The sequence below is a fragment of the Pungitius pungitius genome, chromosome 13, assembly GCF_949316345.1.
Source record: "Pungitius pungitius chromosome 13, fPunPun2.1, whole genome shotgun sequence".
NCBI lineage: Eukaryota > Metazoa > Chordata > Actinopteri > Perciformes > Gasterosteidae > Pungitius > Pungitius pungitius.
This window is the reverse complement of record NC_084912.1, coordinates 16,976,537-16,996,204: the sequence shown is the minus strand read 5'-3', so window position 1 is coordinate 16,996,204 and position 19,668 is coordinate 16,976,537. Positions and strand designations below refer to the sequence as shown.

The window sequence follows — 19,668 nt, the reverse complement described above, 5'->3', positions numbered from 1 at the left end:
TGTTTGTAATTAAGCAGAAGGCTCACACTGTAAATGAAAGGCCTCATTGAGCTACACGTTGTGTTGCGTTGCTTTCTACTGGTTCCCATTATTCCTTGTCCACTGACTACTCGAGTGACTGAAGGGTTCTGTACATAGGTATTCTTGTTCATGCTGTCTTGTATATAAAGAACGATCACATACTGTTATGGTTCATAATATAAAATCATGGATTTTCAGAGCGGTAGTAACTGTAATGTGGATGAATCCATTCAATCATGTGGCTCTCGACTTGATCCTTATGTTGAAAGGGGGGCTATGATGCTAAAAATCGTTGATCCACTATTTTGTGGCTGCAACAGTTGCAACATTGTGGGCCTACGATTATTATTAGATGTTCATAGAGTTCAGTCATCTTCATAGAGGGGTGTAACGGCGATAACTAGCATTTTAAAAGTGAGTCTAAATCTAGATATTGGTAATGTTTTAAAATATATTACGGTAGGAATTCCTTTCATTAAGAAACCCTTTGCTGCAGTCTGAGGTAAGTCTAGTGGTTTGGGATGTTGTACTTTTTCCTCTCTTTCCAGAGGATAACAGGGTGAACAGATTGTGACTGGTGGGGGGGGTTATTTCAAATGAAAAAAGTGCCAAAGTTGAGCTGCCCTGATTTGTACCACTATAAACTGTCTGTGTCTGCAGCCCCAGGTCACAATTAGCACCAGTGGTGGCTCAGAGAGGGGAGGGAGGGGGGGCGTTGGGTCCACTGCAGCCCTGCCTTAAGCTTACAATATCAGAATATACACTTACCGGCCACTTCATTAGGTCCACTTGCTAGTAAAACGTAGGAACCAATTTTGCCTTCGGAATTGCTTTAATTCTTCAGTGAATACTTTAACGTGTTGGAAACTCAGAGATGTTGGACCATATTGACATTCAAGCATCACTCAGTTGCTGCACATTTATTGGCTGCACATTTATGAAGCAAATCTCCCGTTCCACCACATCTCAAAGGTGCTCCATTGGATTGAGATGAGGTGACTCAGAGGCCATTGGAGTACAGTGAACTCGTTGTCATGTCATGTTCATGGGGTTCTGTCACGGTTTGGGTTTTCTTCCTGTTTTATTTTGTAGTTTCATGTCTCGTGTTCCTGGGTTTAGCTTCACTTCCTGCCTTGTCCTGTGATTGTCTGCAGTGTCGATGATTGTTTCCACCTGTGTCCAATCACCTGCACCTCCCTTGTGTATTTAAGCCTTGTGTGCCTGGTGCCCCTTGTTGCGTCATTGTTTCCTGTTACATGTTGTTGGTGTAAGTGCTCGGTCCCTGTCGGCGGTTTAGGCCACCTATTTTGGATTTATTAAAGGAAAACCTCAATTTTGGAACTCTGAGTCCTCCCTGCTTGCCTGCACCAGTCGCCTTCGGACACTCTCAGGAATCTGAGTTTGAAAGCGTCCTGTACAAACTTTACATTTGATAATCATTTTCTATAGCCGCTAAATGGACACTGAAACATACGCAACATAGGAAATGCATTGAACAAAATAGAATACATATTATTGTCTTTGGGACATTAAGGAAGTGCTCTATTGATTGTACTATGCTGTATAAATCATGAGTGGCAGGTCAGCGTAAGGTCATAATCTGATTTGTTGCTGCCCACGTTTGCTGCCTCGCTGATTAAATGCCAGCATTAGCATGTAACCTTTTAGCTGCGTGGACACACACACTTTGGAGATGAGAACGCTGGAGGTTTTTTGTCTGATGCAGAGTGGAGAGAGAGAACCTATTTCTGGGCAGAGCTCGTTAAAAGCTTGTCATAGCGGTGGACCTGTTGTTGTGGAGAGGAGAGTGATGGATTGGGAATGTGGCCCCAAGAGCCTTCACTGTGTAGGTCTGCCCCACGACATCACTACACACACACACACACACACACACACACACACACACATGTATAAATATTATATTTGTGAAATATGGTTAACAGCATTGTTTTTATACAAAATGTCCTGATTGCAACTTCGCCAAAGTGAGGATTGCTGCATTTCCATTCACTGCAAGACATCAGTAATGATTTATGGAGGACGATAATTAAAAAATGCGTTAATACTAGGGCCGGGACTTTAGCGCGTTAATTACGATTAATTCATTACAATGTGAATTAAGATTAATTAATTACACAAAAAATAACACATTAAACATTTTTTACGCATTTTTACACTTATTTTTTGCACCGCGGAACGTTTCTCACTGGATGAGTTTCGGAGGACTGATTATACTGGAGCACCAACTAGCGTTCATGACTTCAGACAACAACAAACCACAGTGAACATGAACGAAGAAGCTGACGAGACCGTGTCGGTTGGCCCCGTGAATGGGAAATCTTATTATAATAAACACACGGATGGAAGCGTCGCTAAGAGCATGGTTGTGTGCAAGCTATGCAACAAGGAATTCACATCGAGCCTCAAGTATCACCTCAACGCAAAACAATTAGCAGCTAGCGTGGACGTTAGCCCCACTCCGAGTACAAGGACCCACACCCAACCCACACTGCACCAGATGACTGGTTTAAGGACCAGGGTAACTAAGTCCACGTCTGAAAAAATAACCAATGTTCTGAATGTACTTGAAAGTATTGGTCTGCTTAAAAAAACATAGTTTACAGAAGGTCTACTTACCTATAGGCTACCTGAATTTCTGAAAGTACTACATTTCTAAATATGCTATTGCTACACTTGTCTGCTGGAATTGGTTGAACAAAAATAAAAATCCATGTGAAAAAAATTACTTCTCACTGTTCTCAGGTCAAATATTTATGCAATTAAAATGCGATTAATTTTGATTAATTAATTACAAAGCCTCTAATTAGATTAATATTTTTAATCGAGTCCCGGCCCTAATAATATATATATATTATATTTTGACCCTACATATTTTGACTTTTTTCACATAATTTTTTTTCCCATGACATGACTGGAATGATCTTAGATGGAGCAACCTACACGTCCCTGTCACTAATGCCAAATGCCCCAAATTTCTGTACTTTAAACCTTATCTGGGTTCAACCCTCAAGGGACATGGTGGCTCTTCCTAAATCCTTTAGTTTTGGGTAACTGACATTTATAAAAAATCATAATGGGATATTGCCCCAGAGACGGATTGGTGCATCTTGGAGGATCAACCATGCTATTCATCCTTCCTGCATTGGTAAAGGCACAAGTGAGTTGAATTTGAATGTAACAGAGAATTGGAGGGTGGATGCACTAAAAAGGGTAAACAAATGTACACCCTGTGCCAGACTGTCAGTTTAAGGCTTTCCACAGGATGCCCTGAAGTAGACAAACATGTGATTGTCTTGAAAAATGCCCTCAGAGGCTGTAATAAGTTTCATGTCAGTGTGACCACTGAATGAGACACATCTGCTCATCTTTACTGACTCATCCGGCCTTCTCTCCCGTCAAAAAGGTGGAACCCTATAGGCTATGTAGCATGGCTAATAAGTGATAAAAGCTTAATTAGCAATTAACATCAAATTTAGTCAATTCATCATCATTCAAAAGATTCTTCATCATTCTTGACAATGCCATCATAACTCAAGTGAACGCGCCTTGTGTTTCTGCATAACCCCCTGGGTTCACTTCTCTGAAACAACCAGTGGGGACAATGCCCCCACAACTACCTCCGCGGCAGTGCGCTCACAACTTGGCAGGAGTGGGATTTGAACCCACTGGCGCTTACAGAGGCTTTTGGCCCCTGCACTCACCCCTACACCACCAGTCCTGGTCACATTTTGGCAACTTTGATTTTCCTATTTAACCTTGAGCATGTAAGTTAAACTTTAAAACGCTATTTCCACATCTGGGCCTGAACCCACAACCTTCAAATGCAGTGCAGGCTTGTGGCAGCAGCTCTTCTGCTGTGCTACTTCACCACACACTAACCAACCCTTTGTTTGTTGTATTTAACCTTGAGATTGCTACTCAAACCTGAAGTAAAGCCAAAGGCTCAAACCCAAGACTGGGCCTGAACCCACAACCTTCAAATGCAGTGCAGGCTTGTGGCAGCAGCTCTTCCGCTGTGCTACTTCACCACACACTAACCAACCCTTTGATTGTTGTATTTAACCTTGAGATTGCTACTCAAACCTGAAGTAAAGCCAAAGGCTCAAACCCAAGACTGGGCCTGAACCCACAACCTTCAAATGCAGTGCAGGCTTGTGGCAGCAGCTCTTCCGCTGTGCTACTTCACCACACACTAACCAACCCTTTGATTGTTGTATTTAACCTTGAGATTGCTACTCAAACCTGAAGTAAAGCCAAAGGCTCAAACCCAAGACTGGGCTTGAATCCACAACCTACAGGGTAAGGACAGTAGCTCCTCTGCTCTTGTGCTGCACTACCTCACCATGCACAAATAAAATTTTTGTTCCTCGTATTTAACCTTGAGACTGCTACTCAAACCTCAAAACTCTTTCAAAGCAGAAGTGATGTCTGCATGAAGGGGCATGAACCCACAACCTCAGACAGCAGGTTGGAGCCTGCAGCCCTTCAGTTGTTCCCTTGTGCTATTCAAGCACAATATACACTTACCGGCCACTTCATTAGGTCCACTTGCTAGTAAAACGTAGGAACCAATTTTGCCTTCGGAATTGCTTTAATTCTTCAGTGAATACTTTAAGATGTTGGAAACTCAGAGATGTTGGACCATATTGACATTCAAGCATCACTCAGTTGCTGCACATTTATTGGCTGCACATTTATAAAGCAAATCTCCCGTTCCACCACATCTCAAAGGTGCTCCATTGGATTGAGATGAGGTGACTCAGAGGCCATTGGAGTACAGTGAACTCGTTTTCATGTCATGTTCATGGGGTTCTGTCACGGTTTGGGTTTTCTTCCTGTTTTATTTTGTAGTTTCATGTCTCGTGTTCCTGGGTTTAGCTTCACTTCCTGCCTTGTCCTGTGATTGTCTGCAGTGTCGATGATTGTTTCCACCTGTGTCCAATCACCTGCACCTCCCTTGTGTATTTAAGCCTTGTGTGCCTGGTGCCCCTTGTTGCGTCATTGTTTCCTGTTACATGTTGTTGGTGTAAGTGCTCGGTCCCTGTCGGCGGTTTAGGCCACCTATTTTGGATTTATTAAAGGAAAACCTCAATTTTGGAACTCTGAGTCCTCCCTGCTTGCCTGCACCAGTCGCCTTCGGACACTCTCAGGAATCTGAGTTTGAAAGCGTCCTGTACAAACTTTACATTTGATAATCATTTTCTATAGCCGCTAAATGGACACTGAATCATATTAATGTTAATGTTAATACACATATAAAAGAACATTAATGAATGAATTAATAACTTTACACATTAACATAAATAAATTGATTTCTGTATTTCTACATTTATTAAATTCACTGTTACTAGAGACGCCTCGTTTCATTTCACTGGCACAGCAAACCACAGACACCCGCAGGAGACTCGGGGGTGAGGACTAGATTACACTCATACGCTCAGATGCGCTTTTGTATTTGTGTGTGTGCGCGCATCTTATTTATGTCTGTATTTCGGTGTCTGTATGTAAATTAGGATAAAAAAGGATAAGATGACTGGCTGCCACTTACAATATACTTTAGCAAAGCTCTCCTTCAGACTTCACAATAGAAATAGAAGGTATAGAGTTAGCACTGTTGGTATCTCATCTGATCAGAATGTGTTCACAAGTAAATAACCAAACAGATAATTACTACTGTCACTTACCTTGTATACGTGTGTGTGGTGCATTCAAGGCCCAACCACCATTTGGTATCCAGTGTTGGGATGTTGCTGCAGAATTTGAGTCCCAGTTTTATCCAAATCTAATGGAGTTTATAGGTTGTGGACTCCGGTCATCAAGGTTGCAAATGATCTGATATACTGAAGAATTTATTCCATGGCAACTGTGTAAAAAGTTCATAAAAGTTACCATCAGTTAACATTACGTACATTTGCAAAACGATATACAGCTACTTTTAAAAGAGCAGCTGCGCCATGTTGCCCCCAAAGGAGAATAAAATAAACAATGGATGTCCATCGTCCTATGGTTCCACATCCATGTCTTCATTGAGCTAAGATAAGTCCTCCGTCACTTCATCCAGCAAAAACTGAAGCGCGTCTTTCTTAACGTGCTTTTCTAAATCGTTTGCTAACAGCTTCTGTTGAGGAGCGAACTTCAAGACAGAAATAGTAGACCAGCAGCGATTACACTCCTCTGACCAATCCTGCTTCAGACAGAGGTTAGGACCTCCCACCTCATTAGCATACATACACACTCATGAATAAATGTGGAAACCCAGACCCATAAATAAATAAATGAAGAAATGTAGGAAAACAGAAATGTAGAAATAAATATATTGTATGTATTTGTTCATGTCCTGTTTTATTATCAATTTTTATTTATTTATGGTTAAATTCATTTACTTATTTCCATATTTATTTTATTCCTGTATTTATTCATACATTTACACATTTATTTATACTTAAGTCATTTTTTGTCCTCCATAATGAATGGGCTCTGGGTAATTGTAATTTTGATAATATTTATTATTATTTTCACTATCTATTCCTGTTGTAGGGGACATCTTTCTACTTGTAATAGTTGCATTATACGGAACTACCTTATTTAATAGAGGACATTTACTTACAACACAGTATATTCATGCATTAGCACCATTAACAATGTAAACCATTAGAATACAAATACCACTTTCCCCACAGGTTGCTACAGTATTTTTCTGTGCACTGGCTGTGAAAAAATATTTTTCTGTGACAACAAACTCTAACAAATAAAGGCCAGTAAGCGAGAGTAATGTGTTGTGTGTGGACTAATTAAAATACACTTCAAATGTGTTATAACAAGAACTATTTAATTTTGGAGAAAAGGAATGTAAAATTCATTCAACAAGCAGGCCACATATTTCTGGGCAGTTATTTATCTGGTTTAAAATAACAAACCTATTATAAAATGATATCAACTGAACCTAATTAACATGAATTCCTTTAACTGACTGGATTTGTTAAGTTGTTCTCTTTGAACAGCAACAAGCTATGAACACAACTTGACATATTGTCATTGCATGAGATTGAAACAGAGAGATAATAGCATATATTTGAGGTTGGCTTTCAGGCCATTCAATAAATCAAGGGTTTAATATTGTCAAGCTTTGAATCTCTATTTGGTTCTAAATCTAACTAATGATTTGCTAAATGCTTGCTGTGGCCAGATATTTTTCACTAAAAAAATCTGCTTGCTTAATTAAAAAAACAATTGAGGGCCGAACTGTTGAGACAGTTGGGTTGTTGTCATTTCAAGCCCCACCTTTCACCTGACACCTCAGAACGTATTCCTTACTTACCCCCCCACCACTGGAATGATGAGGTGATGAAGCTGATGAAGATTGGGTGGAGAGGTGGAGGGATGTGTAACAGCAGCAAGACGATAGGCTAACAATTTCATCGTTTTGTTGTGCTTATTTGATAGAAAACGGATGATATCCTGATTTACAGCTCCAAACAATGACTGTAAGTGGACATTTTGATGAGTGATTGGCAGATGTATAACAAGGGTTCAGGCATACAGGAGGATAGTATTTGTAACTCTTTTCAGTAATTCTCACTTCTCGAAGTTGTATGACTTTGTTCCAGTGCCACAGCAAAGTTCTGATTTTATTTTTATTTATTTAAGCAACCTATCAAGTTGTGCGGTACAGGGGTCAGTTGCCCAGCTACTGTAGCTCAATGGCAACCTAAGGTCTGGCACTAATTGTGGCCCCAGGCTGCAAACACTTGAAGGGGCGATGTATACAGAACCAGAGCGAAGGGCAGTCCATCTGATCTCGTCGTCCTCACTTGTTCCTATTCCTATTGCCTGGGGTTTGCCTTTGTTAATCCTTTTTTGCTGCATCCTTGAAAGGTAACTCATGTGAATTCCCTTTTCCTTCACACTACTGCAGACACAAATAACCGTGAAGTCATGTACAGGAAGATGGTGTAAAGTGAACGGACCTCTCTTCATGCTTCTCCCTGGTTTTCTCTCATTTCTTCTTTTCCTGCTGACAAATGGTAGATGTGTTAAGAAATACCACCCAGCACATGTGGCACAAAATAAATGCAACCACATACTGTGTGTGTGTGCGTGCGTGTGTGTGTGCATGGATTTTTACGCTCTAAACTAAACTGGTAACCACTAGCAGGCGTAAGGCCACCGGGTCAAGCATTTTAAACCTCATATTCCTCGACCCACGCATATGTTCATTGCATGCCAACTGTGTCTTAAGCTGCTCAGTTCTGGGAAAGAGTACACAAGACAAAAACCTAAATGACAGAATGTCTGTTCAGTCCCTAGTCCACGTTTGTCTGTCTTTAGTAACTAGTCCATGTCGGTTCAGTCCATCTATGTTTACTCCCCTGTCCATGTTTGTTTAGTAACTAGTCAATGTCTGTTCAGTCCCTAGTCCATGTTTGTTTAGTAACTAGTCAATGTCTGTTCAGTCCCTAGTCCATGTTTGTTTAGTAACTAGTCAATGTCTGTTTAGTCCCTAGTCCATGTGTCTTTAGCAACTAGTCCAACATTTTTCTACTCTCCCTCCCCACAGAAGCCTCTGTGGATGGTGGTTCTATCTGATGGAGGTTGTCCCTGTGGTGGTTCTGGCGTACACTTGTTCTGCTACTTGCAATTACTTGTATCATTTCAATCAGGAGAGACTCGTTTAATAGTAATACAATAATTTATTCCACAAGCATAAAATATGAATTGTGCAAGGTCTTTGGCGATTGGACTCCATCACGAAGTACTATCCCCGAAGGCAGGGATAGTGAGGTCCAATAAGCCCAATCCCCCTGGAGTCCAGACACTGGTGGAGGTGGTGTAAACAATAGCAGCAACCTGATGACGAACCAGGAACAACGCTGATGCCAACTGGAGGTGACAGGGGTGGAGGAGGGTCGCTTCAGCTACACGCTGAAATGACAGCTGACAGCCAACAGAGAGGAGAACACTTTTAAAGATTGACAACGACAACGTGATTGGCTTAAGGAAACCGTGTGTAGAATCTGATTGGTTACTAAAATGTGCCCGCCTCCAATCAGCTGATAGAGTAATTGCAAAGGAGGCAAACAGAGTCAGACTGGTTGTCTTCCTGACTGAACTTGCGCTTAAGCTACATTTCAATCAGGAGAGACTCGTTTAATAGTAATACAATAATTTATTCCACAAGCATAAAATATGAATTGTGCAAGGTCTTTGGCGATTGGACTCCATCACGAAGTACTATCCCCGAAGGCAGGGATAGTGAGGTCCAATAAGCCCAATCCCCAAAAGACATTTATTTTCTACGAATAAGTAAATAAATAAATACCTTACCCACTGCCGTAGTGAAATTCCTAAGCAAACGCCAAAAGTTAGTCATGACTGAAGTTAAACTTGCATGGGTTGATGTCAAAACAGAGGTAAGAGATCTGGTGAGTCAAAGCCCAGAATAGGACGTCGCAATGGACTGCCGATCGCCCACCGGGTTTACCAGACTGAGACTTAGAAAGAAGGTTACCTGGATGGGTCTTACGAAATCGGCCCCAGACCTTGAAACTTGTGTTGCCTTGCTGGGACTTACGCACTCGGCCCACAAACTTAGGATGATGTCATCTTGCTGGGACTTACACCTTCGGCCCTCAACATGGCAACGATGACATCTTGCTGGGACTTACACATACGGCCCTCATTAGACTGATGTCACCTGATGGGTCTTACACATTCGGCCCCCGCCATAGTAAGATGACATCTTGCTGGGACTTACACATACGGCCCTCACTTGACTGATGTCATCTGCTGGGTCTTACACAGCCGGCCCCCTCCATAGTAAAGATGACATCTTGCTGGGACTTACACATACGGCCCTCACTTGAATCATGGCATATGGTGGGTCTTACACACATGGCCCACAAACTTTGCATGATGACCTCCTGATGGGACCCTACGGCCTCTCTTCCAAGGGACACTAAGGAACCACGGCGGTCCACTGTAAGGGGACGCTGAAGTGACCTCCCCACATTGCCAAGGGAATACACCACCACCACCAGTTATATGCATGATTGCCTGTTCTTTTACCGCTTCAGGGATCTTGCAAGTACCGTGTTATGGTCAGGCTGGAGGAACGTCGCAGCAGCCGCCGCCGCCGACCACCGCCCTGTCAGCGGTGAGCTTGTCACTCACTTGGGTAGCTGCTGCAGCTCTAGCCCTTATCTGTATTGAGCGTGTGTAGGACAGCCTCTAGTGGAGCTTTGAGCAAGGGCCAGGTCCGGAGCCGCATGGGCGGCAATAGGAAGTCTGGAGACGGGAAATTGCAGCGACATTTCGCAACCTGCCAGTGACTCGTTCCCGGGGTGAGCGCTCAGAAAACGCAGGTTAGATCTACCTCCAGTGCCGGTGCGCAACCTGCGAAGATAGGGGGGGTTTAAAATGCTTAACAGTAGCTAAAGCAGATAGCAGCTGCCATTCGACGTGCTAGTGCAGTTGCTACTTCCTAGAACTGCAAACTTGTCAAGTTGAGCCAGATTACAGAGTCTAACCCTCGGGCGTGCAAGGACTTCTAGGGACACGAGAGAAGATCCCCTGCCTATATTGTGGGAACCATTTAGTGCTGCAGCACCCTGCATGAGGAATACTTCTACATCGGCAACCACCCAACGAAAAGAGCTTTCCTGAACCCAACTTACCATCCTCGATGTTTGTGACTGTAGGGGTTGCCGCAGTTCAACGTCCCATTAGTGGCAGGGATGAAGAGGAGATACCTTTGTTTATAGTTTAACGTAGCTGCCCCTAAACGAATGCCTTGCGTACTGTAGATACTAACTTCCTTAAGTGGACCATCTAATATTTCAGCCAGCTAAGAAAAGAATTTTAACCTTAGTTGATATTAATGCTGCACTCTATTGTCACACTAAATGCAATCATCTGAAGAAAGGAGGCCATGGTCTAGCCAGCTGTGGCTCTGACTGAACCTCCCCAAAAAACGATGGCCTGCATTGTCTCAAGTTGCTGATCAGAACCGCTGTTGTGGCGGTTACCCTAATCATATGAAACCCCTGCCATCCACGCTCTGTCCGTGCCGATCCTGTTGCCAGATTCAGTTTGCAAAGACGCCATGTCCTGCTAGCAGAACGGAAACGCAGGTCCGCCTGAGATGAAGCATATGGCAAAAGAGCCTCTCACTCTAACGCAATCTCTCGTCAACATGCTGCGAGTGTAGTTTAGCTTGCATGGTGCTGCAATGCAGCTCCATCTTACGCGCACTTGTGTCGATGACTCGTCCCAATTAGTGTTCCTAAAGGGGCCTGCACGTGCTTCAAAGAACTTCACTGCCAGCACAGTGGAGCAACGTCCCTTGTTGAAGACGACCCAGAGAACGACGTCTGGTGTGTGAAAGCCGTTTGTTTGTTCATTTGTTTCCGCTGTTCGCGGACATATTTGTCCCGTGTTCTCCTGCAGAACTATCGGACCCCTTAACCAGCCACCCGACGTTTGCAGAGATCTCCCGCCATGAATTAGAGTCCCTATGGGTGTCCTTGTAGTTTGCCAATGACTGGTTGAATAAGTGGTCCTATTTCCACATTACTTCCGACAGAAGCTATTCAATCTGATTAATCGCTTAGCATCCTTTAAAATGCCGGTATTATGCGAAAAGGATGGATGGAAAGGATGTTAGCCAACCAATCGCATCCCGCAAGAACATCGTTCGCAAGAGGGTGGAACCAAGCACGCCCATGCGTTTCTCTGAAAAGCAGGACCATAAACTAGGCTTTAGGACCTCCTACCCGAAGATTTCTTGCTGCCGCAATGACTGTTCCATGTCCAAAGCAGGTGGTTGACGCGTCGCTGACAGGCCATCGGCGCTGGGTAACCCAATGCCGCACGGCTAGAGAGCGCAGTTGACTGTCGAGAAAGTAGAGTTCCTTGAAAGCTTCCTGTCCAAGTTGTTATTAACTTCTTTTGCTTGAAAGCCTCGAAACCCATGTACCTGCATACAGACATACCATTATTTATTTTATTCTATTCTATTGCTAGTGGTCCTTTAGTGTATTTATTTATGCTATATGTTGAGGATTAAATATAATCATGCATGCTCACGCTAGACTGCAATTACACTTGAACAATAATTGAATACTAATAACGAGTGGAGGCTGTGTATGACCCGGAGCACACAAACATGTTGATAAAAAGGCTGCACACACTCTCAGGGTCACGTCCATACATGGGACGGGGTGACCATGGCTCACACGCAAAACAGCCTTAAAATGGAGTGAACCTGTTGCTAAAGAACTGCACGCCCTCCCAGGGTCAAATGTAGATAAAACAGAATATTGAGACCAACATGTCTCACACACACAAACTGTCTCAAGTATGCAGTGAACTCATGAACAACAGGAGACGTGATGATCCGAGAGCCTGAAGGGATAGACATCCCTGTGCTCCAATGGGGCTCTCCGAAGGTCATAAACAAGGAGCCGCCTCCATCATAGTGAACCAATCAAGAATGCTCTTAAAGACTTTATATTCCGAGCGCCCTTTCATTGCTGTTGCTAGACAGATTGAAACAGGTCCGTGCACGTATGACTGCAGGACTGAATACTCCTGTCACAAATAAACATTGTCATATTGCTTTGATTAAAGCCTCAAATCTGGTCCTTGTTTTGCGTTCACGACATATACATTATCTACATCATAGCCTATAGAATAGTCCAGGTGAAGCCGTTATTCTGCTATGGTCGTGTAGAGGATCCCTTCCTTGTAGTCAATGCGGTGGAGTGGGCCTGAGGACTTTGAAAGTTTTACGGTACTGGTGGCAGAACGATTACTCCCGTAGTTCGCGCTGAGATCGCTACCCAGCTCCGTACGAGTCTAGCTCATGCTCCCCCTCAGGGTATACATTACATTACACCGCAACAAACAACGCCAGAGCTACGTGCTCCCCCGTGGAGCGGTACTTTAAACAGTGCTTTACTTAACCAGACGCTGCGCTAGCATCACATAGAGGACGGCCGGATACATGCTAACCGGGGTATAGCTTTGCATCGCGGAGCTTCAGCTGAGCGTGTCGTTACGTTAGCAGTTTAACGTGGATGGGGAGCGTCGACTTGCCTTACCGCGTGTTAGCCTTTTGAGAGGCTGCTATGCTGCGTGTTTCCCAGGCGTTGGAGATGAAGGAGAGTCCCGTCCTCGATGTCCCGCAGTAGCTGGAGAGCCCGTCCGGGGCGTAGCGCTCTCCCGGTTAGCCCGCGTAGCGGGTGCTTGTCGTTCCCTCAGAGAGATCTAACGTAACCCCTTAACAACAACCCGACTGTTTACGCCCTGGCTCTTAATAAAGCACTTGTAGTTTGGCTTCTTACTTATTTGTACTCTCTTGCTTCTTGTTCTGTACCCTCTGCTGAATGCATTTATTGTGCCTTGGATTATATCTTATGGTGAATGACGTTACATAAAAACATAATGGTCTGTTTCCGATTCACTCCGCCCGTCTGCCAGCTGTGAGCCTTACCCACTCACACCTGGGCAGAGGAGGCTTGGTACCGCGCTCTTACGTTTAGCATGACTGCTTCCTGCTCCGCCTCGTAGGCGAGTGCTACTACGCCGGTACCTCGGCGGGCTGCACGACGGCTCAGATTATTGATTTAGTTTCTCCACAATCGATCATCGTCCAATCGGAGTTTGGAGTTTACCGCAAGACTTTGGTGCCGGACCCGCTAATTGAACGCTTTGCTTTGCTTCGCTTCGCCTCGCTTCAGCTACACGCTGAAATGACAGCTGACAGCCAACAGAGAGGAGAACACTTTTAAAGATTGACAACGACAACGTGATTGGCTTAAGGAAACCGTGTGTAGAATCTGATTGGTTACTAAAATGTGCCCGCCTCCAATCAGCTGATAGAGTAATTGCAAAGGAGGCGAACAGAGTCAGACTGGTTGTCTTCCTGACTGAACTTGCGCTTAAGCTACATTTCTGTTAGAGGATTTGATTGTATTGTACTTTTTTTTTTACATTGTTGATTCTGTACATTGCAGTCCGTCCATCCCGGGAGAGGGATCCCTCCTCTGACGTTCTCACTAAGGTTTCTTCCCTTTTCTCCCCATTGAAGGGTTTTTTCATATTTTGGGGAGTTTTTCCTGTGCCAATGTGAGGGTTTTGGGACAGAGGATGATGCATGTGTACAGACTGTTAAGCCCTCTGAGGCAAATCTATAATTTGCCATTTTGGGCTATACAAAATAAAATGAATTGAATTGAATAGTCCATGTCTGTTTAGTAACTAGTCCATGTCTGTTCAGTCCCTAGTCCATGTCTGTTCAGTCCCTAGTCCATGTCTGTTTTGTAACAAGTCCATGTCTGATCAGTCCCTAGTCCATGTTTGTTCAGTCCCTAGTCCGTTTAGTAACAAGTCCATGTCTGATCAGTCCCTAGTCCATGTTTCTTTAGTAACTAGTCAATGTCTGTTCAGTCCCTAGTCCATGTTTCTTTAGTAACTAGTCCATGTCTGTTCAGTCCCTAGTCCGTTTAGTAACTAGTCCATGTCTGATCAGCCCCTAGTCCATGTTTCTTTAGTAACTAGTCAATGTCTGTTCAGTCCCTAGTCCATGTCTGTTCAGTGCCTAGTCCATGTTTCTTTAGTAACTAATCCATGTCTGTTCAGTCCTTAGTCCGTTTAGTAACTAGTCCATGTCTGATCAGTCCCTAGTCCGTTTAGTAACAAGTCCATGTCTGATCAGTCCCTAGTCCAGCCCTAGTCCATGTTTCTTTAGTAACTAATCCATGTCTGTTCAGTCCTTAGTCCGTTTTCTTTAGTAACTAGTCCATGCCTGTTCAGTCCCTAGTCCGTTTAGTAACTAGTCCATGTCTGTTCAGTCCCTAGTCCGTTTAGTAACAAGTACATGTCTGATCAGTCCCTAGTCCATGTTTCTTTAGTAACTAGTCAATGTCTGTTCAGTCCCTAGTCCATGTCTGTTCAGTGCCTAGTCCATGTTTCTTTAGTAACTAATCCATGTCTGTTCAGTCCTTAGTCCGTTTAGTAACTAGTCCATGTCTGATCAGTCCCTAGTCCGTTTAGTAACAAGTCCATGTCTGATCAGTCCCTAGTCCAGCCCTAGTCCATGTTTCTTTAGTAACTAATCCATATCTGTTCAGTCCTTAGTCCGTTTTCTTTAGTAACTAGTCCATGCCTGTTCAGTCCCTAGTTCGTTTAGTAACTAGTCCATGTCTGTTCAGTCCCTAGTCCGTTTAGTAACAAGTACATGTCTGATCAGTCCCTAGTCCATGTCTGTTCAGTCGATGTGAAAACTTCTTACTTGTGTGTTGGGCGCTTTTAGAGGCAACGGCCCAACACAGCCTTTTAGTAAAGAAAAGTGATCATTTTAGAAATGGCTAGCACAGAGGCAGCGGGATTGTTGTGGTGAATGTTTTTTTGTAAGAGCTCTCTCTATAAGCTGCATGTGTGTACATCTCTCCATCACAACAGATGCTAGCCGTGCTTTGTCGTACACAGAAGAAAAGCCATCTGCCATCTACATAAAGCCGCATCTTTTCTGCTGCTTTCAGAGCACAGAGGCCTCCTCAGATCCCTTTAATGATGGATAGGATTTGGAGGATTCTCTCTCTCTCTCTATTGGAGCAGCAGAGCGCTTATATAATGGTTGTGGTATTATGTAAGTGTTGGGGGTGGCAGCGGCCTGTGTTGGGTTGGAGGGGGTCAACTGTTGTCCTTCCGTCCTGGAGTGCAGAGCCCTCTGTCACAGCTCAGGAAATCCTCATTGATCTCACACAGCTCGTGGGAATTGACAACTGACAATGTGTGTGTGTGTTTTGCTAAAGCTGTGCCTCACATTTTTGTATAATTTTAATGGACCCTCTGAATCCCAGAGGGCCTGTAGGGAGTTAGGGTTTTATTTTTTCGGGGCACTTTTCACAAAAGTAATAGTCCACGTTGATTATTGCGTGTTAAATTCAAACAAAACTATTTGCATAGCTTCATACCACTTGAGGTAAGTTTCTTTTGCTTCATCATAATTTGAATAAAGCAACCTGGTAATATATTAAACTCTCCAGAACTGAACATTTTAAAGTTGAACATTAAAGCTGCTGAAGACAGAAAACCCTTTTTCTGAAGTTTCAAATGTCCGTGTTTAAACAAAAGACACTCTATATCAGGGGTGTGCGCTGACGGTCCGACCGGCTGACAGTTCGCTGACGGTGTGGCTTTCACCCGGCGGGCCGTACACACTCCGGATTTGCGAGTTTGACATATGCGAATTAACATAAAATGACGTGGCTGGCCACATCCGGCCCGCGGGCCTTGAGTTTGACACATGTGCTCTACACTCACCGGCCACTTTATTAGGTAAACCTGTCCAACTGCTTGTTAACACTTAATTTCTAAGCAGCCAATCACATGGCGGCAACTCAGTGCATTTAGGCATGTAGACATTGTCAAGACAATCTCCTGCAGTTCAAACCGAGCATCAGTATGGGGAAGAAAGGTGATTTGAGTGACTTTGAACGTGGCATGATTGTTGGTGCCAGAAGGGCTGGTCTGAGTATTTCAGAAACTGCTAATCTACTGGGATTTTCACGCACAACCATCTCTAGGGTTTACAGAGAATGGTCCGAAAAAGAAAAAACATCCAGTGAGCGGCAGTTCTGTGGGCGGAAATGCCTTGTTGATGCCAGAGGTCAGAGGAGAATGGCCAGACTGGTTCGAGCTGATAGAAGGGCAACAGTGACTCAAATAACCACCCGTTACAACCAAGGTGGGCATAAGAGCATCTCTGAACGCACAGTACGTCGAACTTTGAGGCAGATGGGCTACAGCAGCAGAAGACCACACCGGGTGCCACTCCTTTCAGCTAAGAACAGGAAACTGAGGCTACAATTTGCACAAGCTCATCGAAATTGGACAATAGAAGATTGGAAAAACGTTGCCTGGTCTGATGAGTCCCGATTTCTGCTGCGACATTCGGATGGTAGGGTCAGAATTTGGCGTCTACAACATGAAAGCATGGATCCATCCTGCCTTGTATCAACGGTTCAGGCTGGTGGTGGTGGTGTCATGGTGTGGGGAATATTTTCTTGGCACTCTTTGGGCCCCTTGGTACCAATTGAGCATCGTTGCAACGCCACAGCCTACCTGAGTATTGTTGCTGACCATGTCCATCCCTTTATGACCACAATGTACCCAACTTCTGATGGCTACTTTCAGCAGGATAAAGCGCCATGTCATAAAGCTGGAATCATCTCAGACTGGTTTCTTGAACATGACAATGAGTTCGCTGTACTCAAATGGCCTCCACAATCACCAGATCTCAATCCAATAGAGCATCTTTGGGATGTGGTGGAACGGGAGATTCGCATCATGGATATGCAGCCGACAAATCTGCGGCAACTGTGTGATGCCATCATGTCAATATGGACCAAACTCCCTGAGGAATGCTTCCAGCACCTTGTTGAATCTATGCCACGAAGAATTGAGGCAGTTCTGAAGGCAAAAGGGGGTCCAACCCGTTACTAGCAGGGGGTACCTAATAAAGTGGCCGGTGAGTGTATATGGAATAACCCAGGTTGTGAGGACTTCTGACTCAGCAAAGACCTGCACACACCAAAGCAAAACACACACACACACACACACGTGATTCAGGAGTAGAACAAGAAAGTCTTGGGTCAGCACACGAAAACATTCTTATACCTGCTATCGGCTCCTTTGGCACCTGTACCTTGTGTAGCAATGCTTTCCATGCAGTGTCCTCAGAAGGGCGGCTTGAAATGGACCTGGCCATCACTGCTAAACTGAAGAGCCCTCGATGCACAATTGGTTCTCCAGCTTTTTTCAGATTTTCAGATTTAATCAACAAAGGTACAAAAGGGAGTAGGTTAATCGTATCCAGTTAACAGGCAGGTGGTCAAACTCCAAGAGCAGGTAGATAGGTGAAGGTACCGACAAGGATCAGGCAGGAGGCAGCGAGGTCTGGAACAAACAAGGAGTCTTCCACACGAGGCCAAACAGGTGATCAGAATAACGCTCAGAATGTGATGGTAAACTACACGAGACTTCGCAGGAAACACAAAGGAATCAGATCTATATACAGACTAGCTTGATGGGTAACCAGACACAGGTGTGTAGGGATAAGTGGGCGTGCATAACAGATAGGCAGACACAAAATAGAACAAACCAACGACACAGTAAACGGGGGGAATTTGAGGTCCAGATTTGAAGGCCTCAGTACTCAGGGGAAGAGGAGCGCTGGATGGTGACAGCATGCTGTCAAACTGCAACAAGGTATTTCTGTGTTCCTCATCTTTCCTTGCAAGCCTAGAGAAGACATTCAGCGCACTTGTCCTTTGGGTTCTGATAACCGAAACCACACTGCGGTTTGCTTCTGGATGGTCTTTGATAATACCTTCAAAACGGCGATAATGAAGGTGTCCAACTAATATATAACATAAAATATAACAATGAACATTATGTATGCAGTAAAAGGCTACAATTACAGCATTGAGATGTAACAATAATTTCAAAATACAATAAATCTTAGAAATATTTGATTTCAATAAAATAAGTGAGGCTTCAAAGCAAGAATGATAAAAAATGTTTCTTAAAGGAGTGCTTTTAAGTTATATAAATCCAATCGTGTGCTAAAGACTGGACTGGTCCGTCCCATCCTCTAGTGTGAAGCTGTTCAGAGGCGGCGGTCTGCACTTAAACTCCCAACAAAGTACCAGATAACGCAGATCATGCATTTTTGACAGAACAGCTTTAATGCATCTTTTTCTTTCTCTAAATCCGGCGATTATGCAATGCATTTGTTTCACAGACGATTCAATAAGAGCTGGGCCGTCGATGGGGATGTCAATGCAGTGCTGATGCATTTTATCCAGAGTGGTGATCAGTTTTTATCATTTCTTTAGTCAAAATAGATTTTTTTTATTTTTTTTATTAATATTCACATATTTAACATGGAAAACAAGTCTTGGTATTCCTTTGGCTTTTCTCTGTAACAGTTTATCTGATAGACTTTAGACGTTGCGGAGAATAACATTTTTTCCACAAGAGGCCATTGTCACAGTAACCATATAAAATGTCCTGGTATGGAAAACAAAGGTGAAAATTAATCATATCACCTGAAACTTGCATCCTCAGCAGGGGTGACTCTTCTATGAGAAAATTACTCTACTTCTCTTTATTTATTCCCTCAGCAAACATTGCAAACATGAGTTTCAAGTTTGAAAGGTTAATCCTTCTGTTGGTCGGTGTCCACATACAGTGAGTGCCAGGTTGAGGAAAAGAAATCTGTAAATCGCAAACACCAAGACTCCTCGTAGATGCTCCAGTCACGCCATCATTTGAAGTCTCATCGCGATGAATAGAGGCCTGTACATGTTTGTGTGGGGGGCGGTGAGTGTTTACTGCTATGCAAACAATATGTGTCATACATGAGACTGAACTTAACTGTCTTCTCCCCGTTGTTCTGTTTTCTTCAAGTTCTGCGTTTGTTTGCCGGTGTGTCCAATCGTTGCACTACTTGTTGGCACAGGCTGTCCTTGCTGTGAAGGTCCTGTGGGAAAACTGATCCAAGTGCAGGAAATGGCCCGGTAGCGAAAGGGAACCTGTTCCTTCTTCTAAAGACAGCTA

General features: G+C 43.8%; 1 protein-coding gene and 1 long non-coding RNA gene across 2 annotated transcripts in view; one reads left to right on the top strand and one right to left on the bottom strand.

Moving 5' to 3' along the window:
* Nucleotides 1-19,668, top strand: part of slc24a3 (solute carrier family 24 member 3) — an 80,215-nt gene that overhangs the window by 45,605 nt on the left and 14,942 nt on the right. The window lies entirely within an intron of this gene.
* On the bottom strand, nucleotides 7,230-18,088 carry LOC119214110 (uncharacterized). The gene is made up of 3 exons (XR_005119943.2): nucleotides 17,978-18,088; nucleotides 17,725-17,859; nucleotides 7,230-8,053 (listed from the first exon to the last, which is right to left on the bottom strand). It is a non-coding gene; the product is annotated as an uncharacterized LOC119214110 (long non-coding RNA).